Source organism: Tachyglossus aculeatus, chromosome 9, assembly GCF_015852505.1.
Source record: "Tachyglossus aculeatus isolate mTacAcu1 chromosome 9, mTacAcu1.pri, whole genome shotgun sequence".
NCBI lineage: Eukaryota > Metazoa > Chordata > Mammalia > Monotremata > Tachyglossidae > Tachyglossus > Tachyglossus aculeatus.
In genome coordinates this window covers 59953948-59959947 of record NC_052074.1, presented here as the reverse complement: position 1 = coordinate 59959947, position 6000 = coordinate 59953948, and the positions used below count along the sequence as shown (strand labels likewise).

Here is a 6000-nt window from a genome sequence, read left to right as displayed (position 1 = left end):
CCCACTGTTGGGTAGGGACTGTCTCTATGTGTTGCCAACTTGGACTTCCCAAGCGCTTAGTCCAGTGCTCTGCACACAGTAAGCGCTCAATAAGTACGATTGATTGATTGATTGGATGAAGGGGGCCAGGGAGGGTGGGTGCTGGTTCATTCTTTCATTCATTCAATCGTATTTATCGACAATTACTGAGCACCGGACTCAGCGCTGGGGAAGTCCAAGTTGGCACCATACAGAGACGGTCCCGACCCACCAGCGGGCTCACAGTCTAGAAATAAATGCGATCGAATGGGTGAAAAATGAATAAATGGCTTCATTATTGTGATGATGGTGGCGATGATATCTATTCTATTTATTTTATTTTGTTAGTATGTTTGGTTTGGTTCTCCGTCTCCCCCTTTTAGACTGTGAGCCCACTGTTGGGTAGGGACTGTCTCTATGTGTTGCCAACTTGGACTTCCCAAGCGCTTAGTCCAGTGCTCCGCACACAGTAAGCGCTCAATAAGTACGATTGATTGATTGATTGGATGAAGGGGGCCAGGGAGGGTGGGTGCTGGTTCATTCTTTCATTCATTCAATCGTATTTATCGACAATTACTGAGCACCGGACTCAGCGCTGGGGAAGTCCAAGTTGGCACCATACAGTGACGGTCCCGACCCACCAGCGGGCTCACAGTCTAGAAATAAATGCGATCGAATGGGTGAAAAATGAATAAATGGCTTCATTATTGTGATGATGGTGGCGATGATATCTATTCTATTTATTTTATTTGTATGGTTTTGTTCTCCGTCTCCCCCTTTTAGACTGTGAGCCCACTGTTGGGTAGGGACTGTCTCTATGCGTTGCCAACTTGTGCTTCCCAAGCGCTTAGTCCAGTGCCCTGCACCCAGTAAGCGCTCCATAAATACGATTGATGATGATGATGGTGATGATGATGAGTAGTGGGCGGGGCGTCGGCGGTGACGGCGGGCGGTGTGCGAAGTGGGTCAGTGGGCCGAGGCCGCCGCCCGGGCCTGCCTGCGCCGGGACAGGCACCGACCCAACGACCACCAGGTACGTCCTCCCCGCGGCCTCCTTCCTCCTCCTTCCTCCTCCTTCCTCCTCCTCCTTCCTCCTCCTCCTCGTCGTCTTCGTGGCCGCCGTTTCGGGTCCTCGTCCTCGGCGGACAAAGCGGGCGGAGGGGCCCGGGCAGAGACCCACCCATCGCAACAGGTTGGGTGCCTTTGTCCGGCCCGCCGGTTCAGGCGGAAAATCCTCCTCCTCCTCCTCCTCTTCATCATCAGGAGGAGGAAGAGGAGGAGGAGGAGGAAGAGCACCCTGTTGGTGGGTGTTAAGGGCCGCCGAGGCCCCCGCCCGGCGGCCGGATGGGGGTCACACGGGGCCCTCGTCCGCCCGCCGGGGCCCCGGCCTGGACCGGGCTGTCTGGCCCTCTCTCCCTCCCTCCTTCTCTCTGCCTGCCTGCCTGCCTGCCTGCATGGGCGGTTGGGGGGAGATTTGTGTGTATATATATATATATATATATATATATATATATATATATGTGTATATGTGTGTGTGTGTGTGTGTGTAAATGTGTGTGTGTATATCGGGGGGAGATTTGTGTGTATATACGTGTGTGTGTATATATATATAGACATATGTATGTATATGCATGTGTATATGTGTGTATATATGTGTGTATGTATACGTGTGTGTATATTGGGCGTGGGTGTTGATTTATGTATGTGTGTGTATGTATATATAGATATATATTTGTGGGGGGTGTGTGTGTCTAAATGTGTGTGCGTATGTTGCCCCCTTGTACTTCCCAAGCGCCGAGTCCAGCGCTCTGCACACGGTAAAGCGCTCAGGAAATCCCACTGATTGAATGGATGAATAATACGCGCCTGTGGATTTATATGTGTGTGTGTGTGGATTTATGTGGGGGGGGGGATTTATATATATGTGTGTGTATGTGTGTGTGTGTGGATTTGTATATATGTGTGTGTGTGTGTGTGTGGATTTATATATGTGTGTGTGTGTGGATTTATATATATATATATGTGTGTGTGTGTGTGTGTGGATTTATATATATATGTGTGTGTGTGTGGATTTATATATATGTGTGTGTGTGTGGATTTATATATATGTGTGTGTGTGTGTGGATTTATATATATGTGTGTGTGTGTGTGGATTTATATATATGTGTGTGTGTGTGTGTGGATTTATATATATATGTGTGTGTGTGTGTGTGGATTTATATATATATGTGTGTGTGTGTGGATTTATATATATATGTGTGTGTGTGTGTGTGTGTGTGGATTTATATATGTGTGTGTGTGTGTGTGGATTCATATATATATATATGTGTGTGTGTGTGTGTGTGTGGATTTATATATATATGTGTGTGTGTGTGGATTTATATATATATGTGTGTGTGTGTGGATTTATATATATATGTGTGTGTGTGTGTGGATTTATATATATGTGTGTGTGTGTGTGTGGATTTATATATATGTGTGTGTGTGTGTGTGGATTTATATATATGTGTGTGTGTGTGTGGATTTATATATATATGTGTGTGTGTGTGTGTGGATTTATATATATATGTGTGTGTGTGTGGATTTATATATATATGTGTGTGTGTGTGTGTGGATTTATATATATATGTGTGTGTGTGTGGATTTATATATATGTGTGTGTGTGGATTTATATATGTGTGTGTGTGTGGATTTATATATATGTGTGTGTGTGTGGATTTATATATGTGTGTGTGTGTGGATTTATATATATATGTGTGTGTGTGGATTTATATATATGTGTGTGTGTGTATATATATATATATATGTGTGTGTGGATTTATATATATGTGTGTGTGGATTTATATATATATGTGTGTGTGTGTGGATTTATATATATATGTGTGTGTGTGGATTTATATATATGTGTGTGTATGTGTGTGGATTTATATGTGTGTGTGTGGATTTATATATATATGTGTATGTATGGATTTATAGATGTGTGTGTGTGTGTGTATGGATTTAAGTATATGTGTGTGGGGGGGTGAATTTATATATATGTGTATGTGTGGATTTATATATGTTTGTGTGTGTGGATTTATATATGTTTGTGTGTGTGGATTTATATATGTGTGTGTGTGTTTATATGTGTGTGTGTGTGTGGATTTATATATATGTGTGTGTGTGAATTTGTATATATATATGTGTGTGTATGTGTTTGGATTTATCTATGTGTGTGGGGGGGGTGAATTTGTATATGTGTTGGGGGTGAATGTAAATATGTGTCTGTGAATTTATGTGTGTGTGTGTGTGTGGATTTATATATGTGTGTGTGTGGATTTATATGTGTGTGTGGATTTATATATATGTGTCTGGATTTATATGTGTGTGTGTGTGTGGATTTATATATATATATATATATGTGTCTGGATTTATATGTGTGTGTGTGTGTGTGTGTGTGGATTTATATATATATGTGTCTGGATTTATATGTGTGTGTGTGTGTGTGGATTTTTATGTGCATATGTATTTGTGTATTTCTATATGTGTATATATGTGTGTACTTATGTATGTGTGTGTATTTGTGTGTGTGTACATTGTGCCTCTAGACTGCAAGCCCCTTGTTGGATAGGGATTGTCTCAATCTGTTGCCAAATTGTACTTTCCAAGCACTTAGTACAGTGCTCTGCACCCAGTAAGTGCTCAATAAATACCATTGAATGAATTAATATGTGTATTTGTATGTGTGTGTATATATATACACATACATTGTTACATATGTGTGTACATTGTGCATATGCCTATGTATATAGTGCATATATACACACTGCATATAATACACACATTGTATTGTATATACTCTCGTGTGTATACACATTTATAATATATGTATATAATGCTTGTGTGCAGTATATCTATATTGTTATGCACAGTGTGTGTATATACAGATATATTTGTATATGGATAGGTACAATGCATATCAATGCACTCTATATACGCACAATGTATATAGAACCGCAATTTATATAGAAGCACAGTATATAAATATATACACAATGTATGTCTACACAATGTAGGTGTATATGTATTTATATATACGCAATGTATCTGTGTGTCTATAATGATGACATTTAAGTGCTTACTATGTGCCACTTCTGTATATATGTATTCACAATGTGTGTGTGTATATCTATCTGTCTATCTATATACACAATGTGTGTGTGTATATATATATGTATATATATATATATATAATTCATTCATTCATTCAGTTGTATTGATTGAGCGCTTACTGTGTACAGAGCACTGTACTAAGCACTTGGGAAGTACAGGTCAGCAACATACAGAGACGGTCCCTGCCCAACAACGGGTAATAATGATAGTATTCGGTAAGCATTTACTGTATGCCAAGCACTGTTGTAAGCGCTGGGGAAGATACATGGTAATCAGGTTGTCCCACGTGGGCCTTACAGACTTCATCCCCATTTTACAGATGAGGGAACTGAGGCACAGAGAAGTTGAGATTTTTCTCGTTCTTGCCCTGTGCTATAATAAACGAATCTCCACTACAGTTTTTCAAATATATTTATAAAATGGAAGCTTCTTATACCAGAAATGTCGGGCAGTAAGTTTGTACGGTGTAATTATGATAAAGGAATGTTTCCTCAGACATTCTTTGGGTCTTAATTTTGGCCTTTTAAAAAGAGCCCTTGGAGACTAGGATAACTGGGATTAGGAAAGAAAGTTGTGTGATTTTCATTTTCACATCAGCTATTTTGGAATAATTGCTGAGTGGAAGGAACAGGAAGATGGGAGTAGATGGAAGAATTTGGGGACAGATGGATGAGCGAGGAAAAGGCAAATGCTGCTGTTGGAGATGCCCTGAGAATCAGTGAGGCTTATAAAAACACTGAAATTCAAGCTTTGTAGACATTTCATCACCCATCAGTCATTTTTATTGAGCACTTACTGTAGGCAGAGCACTGTACTAAGTACTTGGGGGAGTACAATAAAACAGACGCATTCCCTGCCCACAAAGACCTTCCACTGTAGAGGGGGAGACAGACATTAATATAAGGGCTGTGGGGGCTGAGGCGGGGGTGGGGGGTAAAGGGAGCAAATCCAGAAAATTTAGGAGGGAGTGGGAGAAAAGAAAATGAGGGTTTAGTCACCATCATCAAGAAGTATTACTTAGCACTATAAATGTGGGGCTGCACCAGGAGGTCAAGGAGGAAGTTGTAGTCTTTTGGACGTGGGGCCCACTTCATCATCAATCGTATTTATTGAGCGCTTACTATGTGCAGAGCACTGTACTAAGCGCTTGGGAAGTACAAATTGGCAACATATAGAGACAGTCCCTACCCAGCAGTGGGCTCATAGTCTAAAAGGGGGAGACAGAGAACAAAACCAAACATACTAACAAAATAAATAGAATAGATATGCACAAATAAAATAAATAAATAAATAAATAGAGTAAAAAAAATATGTACGAACCTATATACATATACAGGTGCTATGGGGAAGGGAAGGAGGTAAGATGGGGGGATGGAGAGGGGGACGAGGGGGAGAAGAAGGAAGGGGCTCAGTCTGGGAAGGCCTCCTGGAGGAGGTGAGCTCTCAGCAGGGCCACTTGTCCCCAGGGGATCCATTTTTATGTCCTGTCGCTCTTGGATTGACCAGGTGACAGATACCGGAGCCCAGCCAATTCTCAGCTAGGGTGGGGGACAAAGGAGGAGGTCAGAGGATAAGGGTCTCTCTTGCCTGCCTGCTCCACTTTAAAGGAGTTCGTCTTGGCTGGTGACTCCGGCCAAAGAAAAAGCCAGAGGGAGAAAAGATGAGTGGGTGTTGCTAAATTCTAGGGTAACCCAAGTTGTTAAGGACCCGTACCAGACTAGGGCCAATCTGCGGTTAAACCAGGATTTTGTTTTCAAAGCGTCTAATGCTTAATTACTGTTGTATACTTCCCACTGAGTGACGCTTAAGAGTCTGATTGAGATATTTTAG

At 41.6% G+C, this 6000-nt stretch overlaps 1 protein-coding gene across 2 annotated transcripts in view; it reads left to right on the top strand.

The window, feature by feature from the left end:
* Positions 1-981: 981 nt before the first annotated feature.
* Positions 982-6000, top strand: part of SESTD1 (SEC14 and spectrin domain containing 1) — an 85346-nt gene continuing 80327 nt past the window's right edge. For both annotated transcript variants that reach the window (XM_038751396.1, XM_038751394.1), the window contains exon 1: positions 982-1051. The gene's annotated coding sequence lies outside the window, so the exon portion shown is untranslated. The remainder of the gene's footprint in view (positions 1052-6000) is intronic.